A 21,913-nucleotide genomic window follows, 5' to 3' on the forward strand; every position below is an offset into this window, starting at 1 on the left:
CAACATAGAGACTCAATAGTGTACATTCAACCTCTCAGCTTTCTCCAGAAGGCCCATGCTGTGCCTGAAATGTAAATCAAGGCTTTTCTCTAATTTCTGACATCTCATAAAGTACTCTTCAGCTGTCTCTGTGTTCTTACTTTGTACACAGAGCTGCTTCTTGAATGTAACTTCCCTCTCCACACTCACTTTAGCTTGTCGTCATCATCAGCAGCAGCAACAGCAGTTGAATACTTAGGCCAGGACTGCTTTTGTGGTGTTACCCCTGTCTTAAAGTGATTCTTCTTCTATGTTTGCATTTTGCTCTCATAGCAACTTGCACATTTAGTAAATCAACAATCTCCTTCTCTCGCGGAATGCCATTAATAGTAATGCACTGTAAATCACCCCCCCCCCCCCCAGCACAAGATCAGCTTTTTCAGTCCAGTGTACCTTCTCCGTCATGACATAGCTGAGAGAAGAATGGGCTATCTTGTGATTGGCTAGACATGCAAAGGAATGGAAGTCCAGGTATGTTTACTGCTGGAAAACAGCCCAGTTCTTGTCCCGCCCTCCTTAAATGTACAGAATGGGAAATAACTTTGAACCATGGAGAAGGCTCTTAGGGTCCAAATAACAACAGTGAGAACACTAAAATCACATTGTAATCACTCTGAAGGGTTAATAAAACTATGCTGGTATTTAAATGCTTTTAGAGGTACAGGTACACATTTTTCACCTGCCTTTCAGACCTGCTATTTTTAACCCTTTTTGGGGTCTTAATGTATGATTTAAATAAAGTATTGCTGAGTGTATTCACTTTTTATGTTAAATTAAAAGTAATTTTTATGTCAAGCCTAGCAAAAATGTGCAAAAATACTTAAAGGGGTACTCCACTGTTTTAGCGCTGACGGGGTCGGCCACACCCCTCGTGAAGTCATGGTCCCAACCCCTCAATGCAAGTCAATGGGAGTGGGCCATAGACTTGCATTGAGGGGTGTGTGGGCATGATGTCACGAGGGACGTGGCCAACCCTGGCAGCGCGAAAACAGTGTTTGAAACATTTACTTCCGAATGCTGGCCAGTGGAGTACCCCTTTAAAAAAGTACAAAGTTGATGCTATAACCCTGACTAGTGTGTCAGCAATTTCAGGTGTAAGCCTTGACCTGTGTTTCTATTCAGGAGACAGTGCAGACAGACTCAGCCATATTTAGCTTGTAAATTCAATTTTAAATAAAGCAAGCCAGTATAATTTATCTCCTTATGTCAATACTTGTATGAAATGTTCTCAGTATCTGCATCTTGCAGTAACTAAATTCTGCATGACAAACTGCAGGACCTGCTTTCATTTCAGAAATCACAATACTGTACAAGTTAATACCTTTCCTGTTTTGTACTACACAAAGAGGCATGTATTTTAGCTGTAACTAAGAGAAGTCTGGGCTTGAACAGATACCTCAAGGAATTTGGAGACATTAAGCAAGAGTTAACAGATGGTACCCTCCATGGGCAGGTCTCCTGGACCACCCAACCAAACTAGCACACAAGGTCATGACATTAGGATCAGGACCTTGCGTGTAGCAGTTGTGGTACACACAAAATATCCTGATGTGTTATAGCATTTTAAGTTCTGTGTGGTGGAATAAAGCATTGTGAGCTCCCTGCCTCAGGACCCTGTGCTGTGGGCTTCAGGCCTGTGGCCTACAAGATCCTGAGCACCGCTCAGGACATCTGCTTCCTGGCAAAGGTGGCACAGTTAAAGCGTTCCTGTCGTAGTGCCAAAAAAAAAAAAGTGATATGTTACTCAGTACCTAATCCTGATCATGTACATATATTTTTATGTGTCTAGGACGTATATATATCCGAATATCCCTAACAAATAGCATTTATATGTTGCTCACTTGCTTTGTCTTCTTGCCTTGTGGAGGAGGTGTGTCCATCTCTCTCCCTCACTGTGGATGACTCATCTGCTCTGAGTCTGGGAGCAAACTGATTGTCTGCAAATCACTGCACAGTAGTTTCTATGCATATATTTTCTTTCTGTTCCTAGTAAAGCTGGATGCTAATCAACATAGCTGTCCTTATGTGTGTCATTCATCTTTCACAGACTGATCAGCTTCTTTGTTATTCAGGAGTCAGAGAAAGCTTTGGCTGCTCAAGCATGCTGATAGTTGCAACAGCTGGAGCTGCAGTGTTTGTAAAACACTATGTTAGTACACAGCCTTTAACTCCCATTATGCCCACACATCCTTTTTCTGTAGTTTTGCAAGAGCTGGAGGCACACAGCTGGAGAATAGACAGCTCTAAAACAAAGTTTTACAAAGATTGTACCCCCAGTTGTTGCAAAACTACAACTCCCATGATGGGAGTTGTAGTTTAGGAACAGCTGAAGGCTGTAGTGGTGCAATGGTGATCGCCTATACTGGATACCGACACACTTTACAGCCGGTATTCAGTATGCTGCAAAATACAGAGTAGTCTGTCTGCATAAGGGTATGTTCACACTACTGATTGTGAACGAAATCTCCACTTGAAGAATTCTGCGAGCGGAGATTTCATTCTGGCATCCGCCCACGAAATACTTCGGCAGTAGGACCGCGCTGCACATGTTCTTTCTTTGCCCGGAACAATTTCAGCCGTGGAATTGTCCGCCGCTGAAATTTTGCAGTGTGAACGGGTCTCGCGGAAACCCATTCACACTAATGTTTATGTTCTCAGCATGTAATTCTGTTCGCGGAATTCCGCAGGAATTACGTAGTGTGAACATACCCTAAAGCTAGGTGACCCCTAATGGCGGCTAATTTCATATATTTTTTGGGGTAAAATTGACATTTATTTGATAAATGTATATTTATTTGATAAATGTATATACTGCTTATCAGTAGTACTACAAAATATGAAAAGTTTTTCATAATGACAGTGCGTATTTAATTTATATCACTGCACTATATCAACAGCAGACTGGAGCAGGCTGTTCAGCAAGGGAGCATAGAAAAGGTAACTATTTCTATTATTACTATATATATATATTTTTTTGCCACAGAGGAGGCAAAATTAAGAAGGAGGAGGTATCTACTAACCTACCTGTCTAGCAAAAATCAGGAATAACTACCTACTACCTGCGTAGTCAATATGGATGAGGGTAACTACTACTTGTATAGCTAAAATGGGGTTAACTTACTACTACTACCTGCCTACCTAAAATGTGGTGTTAACTACTACCTAAAACAGCAGAGGTGGTGCTACCTACCTGGCTAATATTATGGGGTGGACAATTTAACTAAACGTGGGGCTACCTAATTAGTGGGGGTTGACTTTCTTGCATACCTCCCTACCTAAAGATCTTCTTACCTATTAAAAAGGGTCTGAATATCTACAAAATCGAATTCCACCTACCTATTTTATAGGATTCTACCTATCTGCCAAATTGTGGTCTACCTAACCACTGTTTGGGGGCACAAAAGAAGACTACAACTGCTTAAGATGTTTGTCTGACAGATTTTGAGTCTTGGCTGAAAGAAGTTTTCATGCCTGTCTGGGCCTGAGGAAGAGGAAAAGGAACTCCAGGCCCCGGTCACAAGATTCCACCCAATGATGGGACTACTTACCATCATAATACAACATGATTTTTTTTTATTAACACATTGGGGGATATATTAATAAAACTACTGTAATTTACATTACAACAATATTAATCAGACTTTTTTTTTTCTTCTCTCATCTTTAAAGGTCTCTTGTTTTGCTTTCATTTTCGGGCCACTTTGTTTTTGTTTAGTTTTTTTTTGTGCAAAAATTGCTGGCAAATTCTGGCAGAAGCATCTCACGTGATTACCATGTGCCCAGACAAGCAATAACTGTGTGGATAAAACATGTCCAGGGGTTAAATACGAGTGCAGGTGCAGTGACCATAAAAGAGCTGGTATGAATTTTTTAAATGTAAAATGGACTCTTGCATTTGAAAATATAATTTACCATTCACACGTACAGGATCTGCTACATATTTTTGCTGCATATTTTATGCAGTTGATTTTGCTACCCATTAACCATAAAATATGCAGCAGCTCCTGTATGTGTGAATGTACCCTAAAACATGAAATTAACATCCCCTTGTCTGCCTGCTTTTGTAAAACTGGCATGACTAGTATAAACCTTGGATCATTCACATGTAAAACACTTTCAATATCTGATGGAAACTTTTTTGCGACAAAATTTTGGCAGATTTTTTTATGTGAAGAGCTTTATTTTTTATTTTTAAATATGTCCCCCATTGTGTTTCGGCTCTGTGGAAATGTTACGTAACTAAAGGAAATTGATACTGTGCCCTAGAAGTAGTGTATCTTTTGGCTTGGCCCTGGCATTCCTGTATTTCTGATCAGAGAGGACGTATGTAACTGTACTGTAATTTCTATGGAGCAGATTTATTAAAACCTGTGTAGAGAAAAAGTTGATCAGTTCCCCGTAGCAACCAATCAGATTGCTTCTTTCATTTTGAAAAGGGCCTCTGAAAAATGAAAGAAGCATTCTGATTGGTTGCTATGGGCAACTGGTCAACATTTCCTCTACACAGGTTTTGATAAGTCTCCCCCTATATGGTTATTGTGTGCGGGGAATATGGTTTATTGATTATTTTATTAGTTTTTGTATAGTAGTAATGTACACCTATTCTGGCTGAAAGTGAAGGGACTGAGTGATTATGTTTTATTCTGTATGTTCCACTTATTTTCTTTCTAAACCTGATATGTCAAATGTAATATTCATCTAGCAATGAATGCAAACAGACATATGAATATCTAAATTTTTGTGCAAACCTTAGTCATTTTCCAAATGAAGAGCAAGGATTTTCCAAGTCCAACCTGCCTAGACATAACAAGCAAATGCTGGACTATCACAAGAGTTTGTTATACAGGCTGAATGTTCCAGAAAAAAACTCTGAAGCTAACAAACCAAGTATGTAAGAATGGCATAAAAGTGTGACATTCTTCTACACAACTTCATGAACAAGGAATAGTATGTGAGCTAGAAGACACTATCTCTGTACTCATGAACTTGAGGATCATCTCAATCATTTTTCCAGATTAATCTGGAAAATAAAGGACCATCTTGGCAATTTTTTCTATTCAACAACAATACACATAGTTACTTGAAAAGCTGTGGAATGATAACTAAATAGTATAAGACTCTTTTAGATGGCATGAACCATTGTGTAAACAAGCACTAATCTCGTAGAACGGTGTGGTGTGTGTGTGCGTATAGGTTGCACAAACAATTGCTAGATCGTATCACCCTTTGCTGCCATCACTCATTGGCTGCCCATTCCCTATTACAGGGAATATTTATGCCTGAGGAGCCATGACTTTTAGACTGATCAAAATGACCTGATCAGCTGACAAAGAAGCGTTTGCTCGCTCATCAGCTGTAACACTATAACACTATTACGCAGGACCATAGCTGCCTGTCTGAATGGTAATTGCTCAGTGTAATAGGGCCTTAAAGGGTTAAGGAAAAAAACATTTCAAATCCACTGGTGCCAGAAAATTATACAGATCTGTAAATTACTTATTTTTGAAAATCTCAAGCCTTCCTGTACTTAACAGCTGCTGTATGCTTTGGAAGAAGTACTGTAGTCTTTCCAGTCAGACACAGTGCTCTATGCTGGCACCTCTCTGTGTCAGGAACTGTCCAGAGCTGTTGCAGGGTTGCTATGGGATTTACTCATGCTCCGGACAGTTCCTGACACGGACAGAGGTGGCAGCAGAGAGCACTGTGCTCAGACTGAAAAGAACTACAAAACTTCTGCCAGGGCATATAGCAGCTGATAAGTACTGAAAGGGTTAAGCTTTAGATATAGAAGTAATTTGCAAATCGTTATATCATTCTAGCAAAATATAGTAGCACTATAACACTCCAACAAGTGTGGACCCACTGTGACACTTACTGGTTTGGCTTTTGGCCAAACTTTGGAGCGGAGTCTAAGTTTTCCCATAGTCCTCACTCTTTATCCCGCTCCAGGATGCGGAAGCTGGACTTCTGCTGCAAGGGTAATACCAAGTCGCTACAGCAAGAGTGGTCCCTGTTAAGTTGCACCTGGTCTGGCTGGCCAGAACACCCTGGTGCCAAGCACCAGGTATACAAGCAGGAGGAATGAGCTGGTGCTCTAGATGGCATAAGTGCAGCAAAAAGAGTCTGATGCAGCAGAGCTGAGTTAGTGTTTGCAGTAGAGCTGGGTAGTTTAGATGCAGCCAGGTGGTGTTTAGCTAGCTCAGAGTTCAGAGGCGTGGATGATGATCTGGGTCATACACTGGAGGGCAACAAAGTACAGGAGGATCAGGCAGAGACAGAGTCAGGACACATGCTTAGGTCAGGAGCACATGAAGGCAGGAACACGGGAGCCTTTGCTGTAGAAAACTGCAATGTTGCCCAGGCACCAGAGAATAGGTGGAGCAGGAGATGGGAATGATCCAGCGAGGTAAATTCATTAAAATTGTAATCTTTATTCCAAAAAAAATGTAAAAGCCAAACAGCAAAAACAGTGCAAAAACAGACTTCAATGCCTACATGTTTCAGGTGCGACCGCACCCTTAGTCTTGGCTGGACTATTTTTTGGAATAAAGATTACAATCTTAATGAATTTACCTCACTGGATCATACCCATCTGTGATAGGTTCTGCAGTCCTTGTGGAAGCTGGATCCGACTTTTTGATTGTGCAGTGCCCTAAGCAAAAAAAAACTTGCTTACCAAAGCAAAAAGTGAATTTTAACTTGCGAAAGTCGCAAAAAAGTCGCATCGCATGAAAAAATCTACAAAATTTACTCCAGCTCAGACATGGAGCAGAAGAAGCCACTACCAAAGAAAAAAAAATTGCTTACGTGAAAGAAAATTATCAACAGGCTGAAACCAGTTGATAAATAAGTCACACATAAGCAAAAAAAATTGTAAGGAAAAAAAAGGAATACATAAGTAAACATTGATAAATGTCCCTCAATGAGTTCACACACACCTCCCCTTTCTGGTGTGTCAGAATATGTTACCACCTGCGACAGTGCAGAGGAGGAAGTCCAGAGCCTGCAGCAAGCAAGGAGAACATGCAGCTAGGCCAAGGTAAGCAGCGGAACACGCTGAACACCGGTGGCTGCCAACCGCCAGTGTTACACGCACATTCCAAACACTCAAATAAGTAAACATAGACTAAATCAATTATTTGGGGGTTGCATTTCGGCTATATTTACCATACATGTAAAAATGGGATTCAGCACAATTTTGATCAAACTGTGTGAGCCCATCTGCCATAGTATACATATTATTAGTTAAAACATATTTACAATTGGTTTAATTAAAACATGTTTGGCCCTTTGCCTGTTGATGAGTGGTCAGTCCGTCAGAGGAACTTCCTGTAAGTTGAGGCTGCAGCCCCTCTTTTTCATCTCCTCAAGGTTAATGTAAATTGGCACTTTTAAAACAAAATTAAATAAACTGTGGTTCTAAGATGTCATCTTAGATTAATGTTCAGGAAAGCAGAGAAAGGGGCTGCAAGACTGAGGCTTTGTTTTCAAATACTTGGAGATTCCATTAGGAACTGGTTCTTCAGAAACCCTAGACAAAATAGATAAGCCTGCAGTGCTATTCTGTTAGGCAAAAGGCCAACACCATGATGGAAACCCAATAATCCTATTTGAAGTCAATAAGCTCCACTGAAGGCCATTGGTGTCCAGTATGCAGGGGATTTGACATCAATGTTATTTTTATTGTACATTGGAAAATATTATGGTAGTGATAATGTAGAGGTATGAAAGAGATTGAAAGAATGGGCACTTAACAGCCTCTAGGTGTCCACAATCTTTAATTGTATCTTCTTATGTCTCCAATTTCATACAAAAGCTTTTCCTTATTATATTGTGTACAGTTGTTGCTTCCATCTTAAAATAGATCTGCAGATATGGGAATTAATGGAGTGTTGTGCCTCTATACTAAGGATATGCATGGGGTTTCATGTGCTGCTATACGGCCATTCTGGCCAAGTTAAAGGGGTATTCCAGGAAAAAACTTTTTTTTATATATCAATTTTTTTTATATATATATTACTTCTATTAAAAAATCTTAATCTTCCAGTAGTTATCAGCTGCTGAAGTTAAGTTCTTTTCTGTCTGGCAACAGTGCTCTCTGCTGACATCTCTGCTTGTCTCAGGAACTGCACAGAGTAGAAGAGGTTTGCTATGGGGATTTATTCCCGAGACATGCGCTCCATTCATTTCTGTAGAAACGCCAAAGTACAACACTATATTTGGGCTTTCATTGAAATAAATGGAGCATGTGATGTCTGCAGCACATGCTCTCTTTGGGAGCCAAGGCCCAATTCTGGAGGTTACAGGTTTTCCCAGTGGTCGGACTCCTCCACGATCAGACACTTTTTTTTTATCCTGTGTATAGGTTATAAGTTGTTTTCCACCTGACAACGCCTGTAAGGGTACATTCACACATACGCAGATTTGATGCGCAGGATTTGATGCACAGGATTTTCTGCTGCTGATTTCAATGTAAACTTAAGGACTGAGCACAACTTCTAATCTTCAGTTACAAATCCTGTGCATCAAATCTGTGCAGGATCCTGTTTGTACGTGTGAACGTACCCTAATACGGTTTTTGTAAATGTATGAGCATTAGGTATAAGTAATGTGTATATGTGTTTATCATATAACAATACTATTAACCTCTTCAGGATGCAGGGCTAACCCCGCGTCATAGCGGGTCGGTCCCAGCAGCTATCAACGGCAGTGACCTGTGTCTAATGCCAGACATGACCGATCTTGGTGATGCCTGGCATTAACCCCTTACATGTGGCGATCAAAGTTGATCGCCGCGTCTAAAGTGAGAGTAAAACCGATCCCGGAAGCTCAGTCAGGCTGTTCGGGACCGCCGCGGTGAAATAGCAGCATCCAAAAAAGCTGAGAGGACGGGAGGAGGGTCCCTATCTGCCTACTCTCAATCTGATCGGTGATCTGCTGCTCCATGCCTGCTCAGCAGGCTGGAGCAGCAAAGTGCCGATAACACTGATCAATGCTATGCTATGGCATAGCAATGAACAGTGTGTGCAATCAAAGAATTGCATGTAATAGTCTCCTATGGGAACTTAAAAATGGTGTAAAAAAAAAAAAAGTTAATAAATGTGATTTAACCCCTTCCATAATAAAAGTTTGAATTATCCACCTTTTCCCATAAAAAAAAATATATGGAAACAAAAAGAAATATAAAAATCGCTGCGGTATCGCTGCATGCTTAAATGTCCGAACTATAAATATATGACATTAATTACAGTCAATAGCGTATACGTAATAAAAATTCCAAAGTCCAAAATTTAGTGTTTTTGGTCATTTTGTATACCCTATAAAAACTTATAAAAATCTATCAAAAAGTCCCATTAAAACAAAAAGGGTACAGATAAAAACTACAGACCCCTGCGCAAAAAATTAGCCCTCACATTGTGTTGAAATAAAAGCGACTAAAAATTACAAAATGGCAGTTTTATTTTTCAATTTTGTCCCACCAATAATTTTTTTGGGTTTTGCCATAGATTTTGTGGTAAATGATTGATGTCATTACAAAGTAAAATTTTAGCGCATAAAACAAGCCCTCATATTGGTCTGTATGTGTAAAACTGAAAGCGTTATCATTTTTTGAATGTGAGGAGGAAAAAACAAAAGAGCAAAAATGGAAAAACCTTAAGTCCTTAAAGTGTTAAAATATAATACTATACATGTTTTATTTATTTAAGCGATTAACAGAACAATAAAATATTACACAGCGGAAATTATAAGAGGAAATTATAGTACCCAGAGGAACCCATGTAAACAAGAAGTTGACCAAAAAACTAAATACATAAGTTTATGTGGGGGAAGTTGTATTTAAGGTGTTTGTGGGTGCACATGGAAATATGAAGGGGGTAGGGTACTGTAACTTTTTCACAGATGCAGAAATGCCTAGCTGTAACTCTAGAGCTGCCTTTTCTTCCCTCTCTTTCTAACAACTTACCTTACATTACAGATAGACCAGTATGTTAGGAGAATGATCATGTCGGAAAATGATGGCAGTAATAAATAGCACTTAACAAATTGACAGATGTTCAAGATAAATGAGGCCTACAACTAGATCAACCGCTGCCTCCAAGATCATAAAAAATACATTATTAGAAAGAGGAACAGGGATCTGCAGCAACTTTGATACAAAGAGGTTTCATTATTTTTTGGCAGGCAATGAAAAGAAAAGATTGTAAAGAAGTCAGTCTTTTATGGGAGTGTGCTTAAATTGTTGCCTTCTACCTGTACTTCAGAAAAAATGTAGAAGTGACAGTGTCCTGTAAAAGCAAGGTCAGGGCTGTAAACCGAAGCAATAAAATGATCCTCCGGATCGGCCCGCTGTTATTGTTTTTGTTACACATTATGGCGCGTAAATCATTAATGTTAATCTATGAAGGAATCTACAACCATCTGAGGAACTTGCTTCAAAACAGACTTAGGTTTTGATACTAATGTTGTTGTTGCTGCCTGCAGATGAAACCACGTTAGTGTTGGTATGATATATGTGTTCTTTCTTACGGCTGTTTGGCACTGTATATAAGTGTATTGCTGTGAACAATGTGATATCATTGTGCCAATTAGTGATTTCTGTGCAAATTGTATATTTGATACTGCCTTTATGGTAAGCAACATAGGGTCAGGAAATACGTCTTTCTTGCTTCTTGTTGCTTTTAAGATGTAGCAGGGGTTAACATTGGGATCCTCCTTAACCCCTTAAGGACTCAGCCCATTTTGGCCTTAAGGACTCAGACAATTTAATTTTTACGTTTTCATTTTTTCCTCCTCGCCTTCTAAAAATCATAACTCTTTTATATTTTCATCCACAGACTAGTATGAGGGCTTGTTTTTGTCCCAGTTGTCCTTTGTAATGACATCACTCATTATATCATAAAATGTATGGCGCAACCAAAAAACACTATTTTTGTGGGGAAATTAAAACGAAAAACGCAATTTTGCTAATTTTGGAAGGTTTTGTTTTCACGCCGTACAATTTATGGTAAAAATGACATGTGTTCTTTATTCTGAGGGTCAATACGATTAAAATGATACCCATTATTATATATTTTTATATTATTGTTGCGCTTAAAAAAAATCACAAACTTTTTAACCAAATTAGTACGTTTATAATCCCTTTATTTTGATGACCTATAACTTTTTAATTTTTCCGTATAAGCGGCGGTATGGGGGATCATTTTTTGTGCCATGATCTGTAATTTTTTTTTATACTACATTTGCATATAAAAAACTTTTTATACATTTTTTATAATTTTTTTTAAATAAAATGTATTAAAAAAGTAGGAATTTTGGACTTTTTTTTTTTTTTCGTTCACGCCGTTCACCGTACGGGATCATTAACATTTTATTTTAATAGTTCGGACATTTACGCACGAGGCGATACCAAATATGTCTATAAAAAATGTTTTTTACGCTTTTTGGGGGTAAAATAGGAAAAAACGGACGTTTTACTTTTTTATTGGGGGAGGGGATTTTTTTTACACTTGAATAGTCCCCATAGGGGACTATTCATAGCAATACCATGATTGCTAATACTGATCTGTTCTATGTATAGGACATAGAACAGATCAGTATTATAGGTCATCTCCTGCTCTGGTCTGCTCGATCACAGACCAGAGCAGGAGACGCCGGGAGCCAGACGGAGGAAGGAGAGGGGACCTCCGTCCGGCGTTCTGAATGATCGGATCCCCGCAGCAGTGCTGCGGGCGATCCGATCGTTCATTTAAATCGCGAACTGCTGCAGATGCCGGGATCTGTATTGATCCCGGCACCTGAGGGGTTAATGGCGGACGCCCGCGAGATCGCGGGCGTCGGCCATTGCCGGCGGGTCCCTGGCTGCGATCAGCAGCCGGGATCAACCGCGCATGACACGGGCATCGCTCCGATGCCCGCGGTTATGCACAGGACGTAAATGTACGTCCTGGTGCGTTAAGTACCAGCTCACCAGGACGTACATTTACGTCCTGCGTCCTTAAGGGGTTAAAGGGGCACTCTATCCCTAGGGGATAAGAAATCTGATCGCGGGAGTCCTGGTGCTGGGGACCCCTGCGATCTGCCCGCTGCACCCAATGTTTATTTATAGCGTCAGGTGCATTGCCGAAGGCTCATGACGTCACTGCCCCGCCCCGCTCGTGATGTCACGGCCATACTCCCTCAATGGAAGTCTATGGGTCCATAGACTTGCATTTAGGGGACATGGCTGTGATGTCATGAGCGGGGCGTGACCGTAATGTCACAAGCCTCCGCCTCGCATCGCCAGTCATCTGGCATGGAGTGAAGTTTGCCGCAGCCGAGATCGCGGGAGTCCTCAGCGGTGGGACCCCCCAATCAGATATCTCATCCCCTATCCTTTGGATAGGAGATAGGATGTCTAGGGGCGGAGTACCCCTTTAAAGTATGTTCACACGCTGGAATTTCTTTCATTCTGCCCAAATTCCATTCTGCAAAGCTTGCTTCTGAATTTTAGCAGTCTTGCAGAGTAGAATTTTGACATCAATGGGATTCCGCTGCGGAATTCTGGAAAAAATTTAAGACTTGTTCAAAGTTTTAGCAGAATTCAGAATGCAGAATTTTCCCAGCGGAAATTCCACCTTATAAATGGGACAGCGGAATCCCCATTCAACACAATGGGCCTCATGTAGTTTTCTTTGTGGGTTTTGTTTCCAGGCAGGTATTTTTCCATGTTATTTTCCTTTTTTTACACATGGTTTGAGCTGTTGGGTTTACCAGAGGTCAAATCCACCATATTTTATGTGGAAACATTAATAAATATGTAGAAAGAGGAGTGCAGCTGGGGTCTGGAGTGGGACATTGGAGGCACCAATGGTGTGCAGGAGATATGTGAAAGTTTGTTTTTTGTAGACTTTTAAGTGGACAAAATTTTGAAAATTTTGAAACCAGTCCTCAAAAAAGTAGTGAAAAGAGAAAAAAGAAAGAAGAAAGAAAAAAGAGAAAAAAGAGAAAGAACAAGGGATAATGGTAATGGTGATTAGGATAAATAAATACGATAATATGTGAGTAAATGAATAAAAATCTGAGTGGATAAATAGGGGTGATAAGAATGAGCTATTAAGGGTGAGTATTAAGGGTTAATAAGATATAAAAAAAAACAGTGAATAAATAGTAATAATAGTAAAAAACTATGTTAAAATATATACTAAAATATGACATGATACTCAAGATGTCATATTTTAGTATATATTTTAACATAGTTTGTTATTATGTTTTTTATTATGTATCTGTCTGTCTTTTTGAGGAAATAATTTATGCACACTATATACCATCCTTGAATGTGTCCACCTATATGTGTCCACCTTGAATGTGTCCACCTGTACTATCTATATGTTATTTGTTAGATCCGATTCCAGCTTTTCCCTATGTCTCCCTACTTCACTTACCTGTTAGTGACATTGGTTTTTTTCTTATATAAGCCTGCCTCATATGTACTGGCCTCTTTCAATATAATCAGGCTACTGAAGAATGCGACATTACGTTGTGAAACGCGTCTAGCCTTATTTTACATTTATTAGCCATATCTATCTCAACCTTGTTTAACATGTATATTAGCCGATACCACCTAGACAGCGCTGCAGGACCCGGACTAGTGGACCACTGTGAATTAGCGCACTATTCACACGCCACGAGGACGCCGGCTGGCCGCTGCCGATTCTCCTACAGACCGCCTACAGACCGGCTACTGAGCTGTGCTAAGCACGATACTCCTGCTCATCTGCATATTCATCCTACGATCCATAAACCAGCGCTTTACACCAAAGCGATTCATTTATCTGGATTATCGCATTCTTTCAACTACAGCACTAAAGGTACCTTCCTACCCATGTCAGGATGGTGATCGATTTGGTTCGTGTGGGCACTGGGCTTCCACAGTCCCCGGAGCCTGAAACTCTGGAGACATTCAGCTGCTGACCATCACGGTGAATACAGCTATAAGGTACTGTGCCTGATTTCATTCAGCAACTGTAACTATACTTTGCCACAAGCACTGGTATCCTATAGACACTTGTAGGGTTAAGTGGATAACAGTGATCAATCACATTGGATCTTCTAAGTGAAATATTGAAACATATTTGCTACAGTTGAAAGAGACTGTGATTTACATTGGAGTGCTACTGGATTTTACAGACTCTTTGATCGCTGGACAATACATGTAATACTGCTGCTATTCACATAAACTTATTCTATAAGACTTTTCTATTATATCGGCTATAAAGGACTATTTTTAATTTTACATTTTTTGAGATAGTTGGCACTTTTTAATTATTATACATTTTTAATACTCACATTATATACCTGAGCAAGGGCCCTGCCCAGGTATTGATTACAATTTTGTTATCATCTAATAAATGCATATGATTGTATAAGATTATTATCCTTTGCAGGCATTTTAATTATTTATATACATTATTCCTCATCTTTGATGTCTAGCAATTACTAATATTTTCATTACCCCCATTTTTCCGATTATTACTCTGCACCCATTTATTCACTCTTTTTTGATATCTTATTAACCCTTAATACTCACCCTTAATAGCTCATTCTTATCCCCCCTATTATCCACTCAGATTTTTATTCATTTACTCACATATTATCGTATTTATTTATCCTAATCACCATTACCATTATCCCTTGTTCTTTCTCTTTTTTCTTTCTTCTTTCTTTTTTCTCTTTTCACTACTTTTTTGAGGACTGGTTATATAATTATCTTTGATTATATATTTTCTCCTGTTCATTTTTGGGTCTTTTGGAGTTTTTCAGACCTACCAGTTAACCTCGGAGTGGATTGTTGATTGAGCTGCACTGCCTCTTTGTTAGCTATATAATACAGTTGGCACCTACAAGTGACGGTCCTAGCTGTATGGAGACGCAGCTCCTATGCACAAAACATCACTAGGCTGTGCTATTGTGACAATTTGCAGGAACTGTATAGTTTTCATGATGTTATATGTTATGGGCCCTCCTCTCCTCAAGAAATTACAAGTTACATTGTGTAAGACTCTTCTGATTCCAGCTTTAAATTTGTGTAGTAGCCTGTCTTTGGACCCATTCTATTGTATCACTATGTTTTTGTAGGTAAAGTCCCCAGAACTGAATCTATTATTTCAGATGTGGTCTCACAAAATAATTCAAATTGCTTTCCCTACTCCCTGGCACCATTGTTGACTCTTATGAAGCAGTCCAAAATAGCTCACCCTAAATTCTTCTTTCCTAAAGTCATGGCTAATAAAGAACTGCTGATAACATACTCAGATGGTTCCTTCTCCTAAATCAATTTTTTACATTTTAAATCATTTTCCAACATATATGTTTTTGCTAAAACACTGTCACTATTTTGTAAAAAAAAAAAAAAAAAAACTGAACTGGGCTTGCAGGACACAAGAGATTGTATCTTGCGTCAGATGCTTTGGATGTCAAGTATGCACTTTAGGAAAAAAGCTGTAGGAATTTGAATGAGTGGCATCTTGCATAATTTTTTATGATTTGCATACATTCAGAGCCTTTTATGCAAATAGAAAATGCAGGCAAATACTCAAGTGAACATGAGAACCATCCTCAAATGAATAGACTTGCTTTGATACCAATGCATTAGCAATTGTGCAACCCTCTACATTATTCCCTAAGGTGTTCAAAAGGGTGCTCCAATGAAAAACAAATTATTTCTAATAATATCACTTTGATGCCAGAGGGATGGTGCTCTCATTAGGAACCATTGACTTGTTCTAGAGGTAACCCATCTTCATTAGGGTGAACTCTATTCATTTAAATTTGAATTGGTTTAAAGGAAACACACATATGGGTGAACAAATGGGCATTAGCTAAGCACAGACCACGTAATGCATTTCAATAAAAGAGTGATATGACATAGCAATAAAGCCACCTGCCTAATATTGTACAGGTTCCCTGTGTATTATCAAACCAGCTCCATCAAGATAGACCAGACAGGACCTCTGAAAATTTGGAGATCCACATCGCTTAGTATATAAGACTAACATGCCAGAGTTATGCTTGATAACTGGTATGCTAGTCACCCAACAGTCACCCAAGTCAAGGATCCTGACTGGTTTCTCTTGTAATGTCTTCATCGGATATCCTGGAAGTTACAGAGAAAGGTGACGTGATGGGCATTTTTTTAAATATACAAGTTACTTTAACCCCTTAAGGACCAGGGGTTTTTCCGTTTTTGCACTTTCATTTTTTCCTCCTTACTTTTAAAAAATCTATATGATGGCTTATTTTTGCACCACCAATTCTACTTTGTAATGACATCAGTCATTTTACCCAAAAATCTACAGCAAAACGGAGAAAAAAATCATTGTGAGACAAAATTGAAAAAAAAAACACGTCATTTTGTAACTTTTGGGGGCTTATGTTTCTATGCCGTACATTTTTCAGTAAAAATGACACCTTCTCTTTATTCTGTAGGTCCATACGGTTAAAGTGATACCCTACTTATATAGGTTGAATTTTGTCGTACTTCTGAAAAAAATCATAACTACATGCAGGAAAATGTACGTCTTAAGATTGTCATCTTTGACCCCTATAACTTTTTAATTTTTCTGTGTATGGGGTGGTATAATGGTTCATTTTTTGCACCGTGATCTGAAGTTTTTAGTGGTATAATTTTTGTATTGATCGGACTTATTGATCGCTCTTTATTCATTTTTTCATGATATAAAAAGTGACCAAAAATACACTATTTTGGACTTTGGAATTTTTTTTGCACGTACGCCATTGACCGTGCGGTTTAATTAATGATATATTTTTATAATTCGAACATTTCCACACGTGGCGATACCACATATGTTTATTTTTATTTACACTGGGTTTTTTTTTAATGGGAAAAGGGGGGTGATTCAAACTTTTATTAGGGGAGGGGTTAAATGATCTTTATTCTTCCATAGGGACCTATAACACTGCACACACTGATCCTTTACATTGATCTCTGGTTTCTCATGGAAACCAGTGATCAATGATTCTGCCGCTTGACTGCTCATGCCTGGATCTCAGGCACTGAGCAGTCATTCGGCGATCGGACAGCATGGAGGCAGGTAGGGATCCTCTGGCTGTCTTGTAAGCTGTTCGGGGTGCCGCGATTTCGCCGCGGCGATCCCGAACAGCTCCCTGAGCTAATCGGCATTTTTTCACTTTCACTTTAGACGCGGCGTTCAACGCCGTGGCCCCGCGTTAAAGAAAGGGAAAGGACTCAGGACGTACCGGTACGTCCTTGGTCATTAAGAGGTTAAAGGGGTATTCCATTGCTAGACATCTTATCCCCTATCCAAAGAATAGAGGATAATATTTCTGATCATGGGGGGTCCAACTGCTGGGACGCAGCGATCTACGGCCTGGCCTTCCAGTGTTCTGAGCATTTATGCTAAGAATGATAGCAGTTCTAGGCTTGGGAGTAGCCATGGTCATAATGCCCGTTCCATTCAAGTCTATGGGAGAGATGGAGATGCAGTGTTTGTGTATCCCTGTATCTCCCATAAAGATATTTGGAGCGGGCGTGATGGCCGCAGCTTCAGGCTGTGCTCGCTCGCTAGTAATCTGGATTGGAGCAGAGATCTATCCATGCATGCGGATTACTAGGGCCCCGTGCAGGAGATTGCAGGGGGGGGGGGGTCCCAGCGGTTGGAACCCCCATGATCAGACATGTGTCCCCTATCCTTTGGATACGGGATAAGATGCCTATGGGCAGAGTACCCTTTTAAGTGTTGTGAAACTCTTTAAATAATCTCTGAATGTAGACATTATTACTAGGCCCCTTGCACACTACAGAATTTCTGCTGGGAGAAATTCAGGGTGGAGATTCCAATGCAGCAGGTGGTGGAAATGTCAAATTCCAGACATGTTCATTATTTCAACATATTCTGTACTGAACTGCATCGCTGTCAATGATGATGGCGCAGGTCCACGCGGGGATGGTCAGATATTCTGTAGTGTGCAGAGGGCCTTAGAATTTTACTAATTTTACCTATTTTATTTTTTGATGACTTCTACACGGAAAGTGCCTTCAACTTTAGAAGCCGCCTGCTCACTACCTTATATATCCCACCCTTTAACACAGTGGCCCTCATTTACTATCAGGATCCCGACACATTTTGTCGGGTTTTGCGCCAGAATTCTGTCTGCGCCAGAATTTGCGCCAGAATCTGGCGCACAACCCGACAATGTCAAAATCACTGAGTGAAAAAAATAACCTACAAAAGGGGTGTTTTTCCCGACAAAAGGGGCGTGTTCCCGACAAAAAGAGAAAAAACCCTCCGACTGGGAAGAAAACTCACAGGAAAACCTGTGAGTTTTTCTTCACAGAAACCCGACAGCTCAGAGCTGTCGGGAAATTACTCAAAACGGAGTAAATCCTGCTACCCGCAGCATGGAACAGGGTCTGTTCCATGTTGGGGTAGTAGTACAGGGGCTGAGGGATTGATCGCACCGGGTCTCACTACTGAGACCCGATCCGATCAAAAGTTATTAAGCAGGGGTGTGGGCGGCATGTTCAGATCCCCTGCAATGTACTGTAAACTTTCATTTTTAAATTCCCCACCAGAAGCCCTGAATGGCCGGGACCGAGGAGCCAATCAGGGCTCCTGGCAGGGTTTTAATATAGAAGCGCTGTGGTGGGCAAAGATGTATAGAATCGCTGGGGGGGTATATATCTGGCCCCTCCAGCGCTATATCAAACTTAGTGGCCGCTGCGCTTGAATAAATGTACTGCCCCCCCCCAGCGCTATTATATATCTATACTGACCCCCGCTGATGAGTACACTAAAAAAAAAAACTAACGACACTCCAGTCTTAGTAAATGAGGGCCAGTGTTTTTGAACCAGGGTGCCTTCAGGTGTTGCAAAACTACACCTTCCAGCATGCTGGCAGTTGTAGTTTTGCAGCAGCTGGAGGCACCTTGTTTGAAAACACTGCTCTAACAGGTGCCACAAGGTAATCAATGTGTAGTTTTAATGTTCTGACTGATTGGTGTATGCTCTAAGCTGCTAATAAAGTTTATGCCAACATTCCATCTTCATCCCCAGGATACAGTAAGATAGATTGATCTCTATGAATATACCCAACATTTGTGAATGCATATTACATTGAATGCAAGGCCTGATAACATGTGACAATTATAATTTGTAATGCCAAGATCTGAACAACTCAAAGATTTACAACAATTATTTCCCAGTATAAATACAGAAAGGGATCAACTACTATAGAAATATTATTTGTTGTTAGCTTAAAAAAAACACTTCCTATTCGGGTACTAGTAATAAAGAGGTTTTTATTTAATTTTTTGTGGCCTGAGAAAATTCATCACTAGTCAAGTGTTGAAAAGGAGTGTGTCTGTGCTTAAATTGGTTCAGAGGGGGATCATTCTCCACAGGGCTGAAGGGCTACTGCTGAAGTTTCAAACACAGCACGCATGGATGGGAGCCAAGCTGTGCTGCAATGGGGGGGGGGGGGGGGGGGTGATGTGTGGGATGGAGATAAGTCACCTCCAACCTAGAAACAAAGGATGCTGGGAATTTTAGTCGGAAGAAGGGCACAGAAACAGGAAATAGCCTGTACACACAAACAAGCCAGTAATGTGATGGGAACACAGGATACAGCAATTTACCACCAACACAAGCACGAATCCTTGTCCACCACTGGCTAATAGGTAATAACTAAAGTCACCCAACCACTTTAAGCTGTTACAGGGTAAATGGTTGCCTTCCAACCAATCACCACTGCACTGTATCCATACAACAATCACTTGTATGAATGAAGACTTGCTTGTTATGAACAATATTAAGTGTTGACATCCATCTTTACAGGTTTGACAGCTGTGTTTTAAGAGTTTCTGGTATGAAATGATGCCCTTTGGGCACTGCTCAGTTTCAGGAAAAACAGACTGACACTGTCATAAGCAGCATTACAAGTACCTTTTTTACTATTTTTTACTATTATTTGTTGCTCCCTCTACCCACCAAGACCGGCTTGATTGACATGCAGGTAGAAGCCCTGTAGCCTGATGTCAATCCCGTCAGAGTTGAAGGAGGATGGTGCACCGAGCATGACCGAGTCACTGCGTCCACTCCCCTGGGACTGGATACCAGTCACAGTGTGTGCCATTCAAAGTAATTTTTTTTGGCTCTATGCAGCATCTCATAGAAAAAGAAGATCAGGGTCAGAATGCCGTTCACATCACCTGTCAGGTCCTGCGCCTTGGACCAGACAAATTTGATATAATGCAAACAAATATAAATTACAATTAATTGCAGGGTAACATAAAGCTCTATTAGAAGTTTGCTCTTATTTCAGTTTTAGTATATCAATAGTCTGTTTTTGACTGTACTGGTAATGGCATTTTCCAGGGAATTATAGTCCAGCCAACCAGCACATGTGTAGTTTCAAATTAAAGGGATTTTGTCATCAGTGTCACCAGCAGATGGTACAGGCAGGTAGTGCAGGTCACACTGTAGTAAAGGATATTTACCTGCCCCTTATCCATGCTCCCGGTCATCCTTTATCCTCCTTATTTAAGACGTTAAGCTTGTTGTGGGCAGCGCTCCAGGAGTGCCATGGTTGTTTCTTCCCTAAAGCCTGCTCACAGCCAAATGGATTGAAAGAACAACAGCTGTGATGTCAGCATGCTTCTGGAGCGCAGCTTGTGGACCAAGCCTGCTGCCCAAATAAGGAAGATGACAGGTGAACAGGGCCACAGATCAGGAATAGGTAAGTATCATTAACATCAGTGTCATCCACACTACCAGCCTGTACCAACAAGTTAGTGCATGTAACACTGACAACAGATTCCCTTTTATAAAGGTCACTATAGAACAGAGCTAGTTGCACACAATTAGTAAGAAGCGGGTAAACCTAGAGATGTTATAGATATTCCACACATTTTTTTAAATTTAGTTTTTGCATTTGTGGCTCTATGTTGTTAATTAGAGTTATTTTTTATGGAACATGCCAACCACTCTAATTTAATAAAAAGTGTTGAAAAGTTCAAAACACTGTTAGAAACCACAAAACCAGGGTGGAGTACAAATCACACACAAAATAAAAACTAATACAAAATAGCAAACAAAAGCAGAATCCAGAGACTTGGTCAAATACACATTGAGGAGTCAGGAATTGAGGCAGTCACAGCCACATTAAGTATACAAGAGGGCAGCATTGTCAGTAGTCAGAACCAGGAACAGGAACCAGAGTGGATTTCAGCACTGAATCACAAACAAGAACACCAGGAATGTGCTTAGACATCAGAGCCCTAGACAGCTTATCTCTGTACAAATGAGGTGTACGGTTTGCTGAGAAATAAGTAGTGCAGCGGAGGATGTGTCTGTACCCTGATAAAACACCCACTACTTTCTGGCTTCTATAAAAGTTCAGATAGTGTATATACCTGTCATATTCCTGCCCATTGAACAGAAGAGTTGTAATGGTTGAATAGAGCTTTACAGCACAGATGTCACCCTGTTTTTTCTTTGCATAACTAACATAATAGTTAAAACTACCTTTACTTATCTTATTAAAGGGGTTGTCCAGGCATAGAAAAAAAACAGCTAATTTCTTTCAAAAACCGCTCCATGTCTGTCCCCAGGTTTTGTGTAGTATTACAACTTGGCTCCATTCACTTCAATGGAACTGAGCTGCAGAACCACACCCAACCCAAATTATCTCTGTTTTTCGATTCCTGGATAACCCCTTTAAAGGGATACTCCAGCATTTAACAACGTATCCTTTATCAACATTATAGAAGATGAACCCTTGGCATTCTCCAGAACCAGGTCCGGAATCTCCCTGCCGAGCCTGCGCTCCATGCATTCTCTATGTACAGTGCCCCATG

The 21,913-nt window shown here is 40.2% G+C and overlaps 1 protein-coding gene across 4 annotated transcripts in view; it reads right to left on the reverse strand.

The window, feature by feature from the left end:
• HTR4 (5-hydroxytryptamine receptor 4) overlaps nt 1-21,913 on the reverse strand; it is a 511,510-nt gene that overhangs the window by 244,020 nt on the left and 245,577 nt on the right. Inside the window, exon 1 of one of the 4 annotated variants that reach the window (XM_056574740.1) lies at nt 141-203. The exons of the other annotated variants lie outside the window; for them this stretch is intronic. The gene's annotated coding sequence lies outside the window, so the exon portion shown is untranslated. Of the gene's footprint in view, nt 1-140; nt 204-21,913 lie in introns of those variants that run through there. 4 annotated transcript variants of the gene reach the window in all.

Source organism: Hyla sarda, chromosome 4 (assembly GCF_029499605.1).
Source record: "Hyla sarda isolate aHylSar1 chromosome 4, aHylSar1.hap1, whole genome shotgun sequence".
Classification (NCBI taxonomy): Eukaryota; Metazoa; Chordata; class Amphibia; order Anura; family Hylidae; genus Hyla; species Hyla sarda.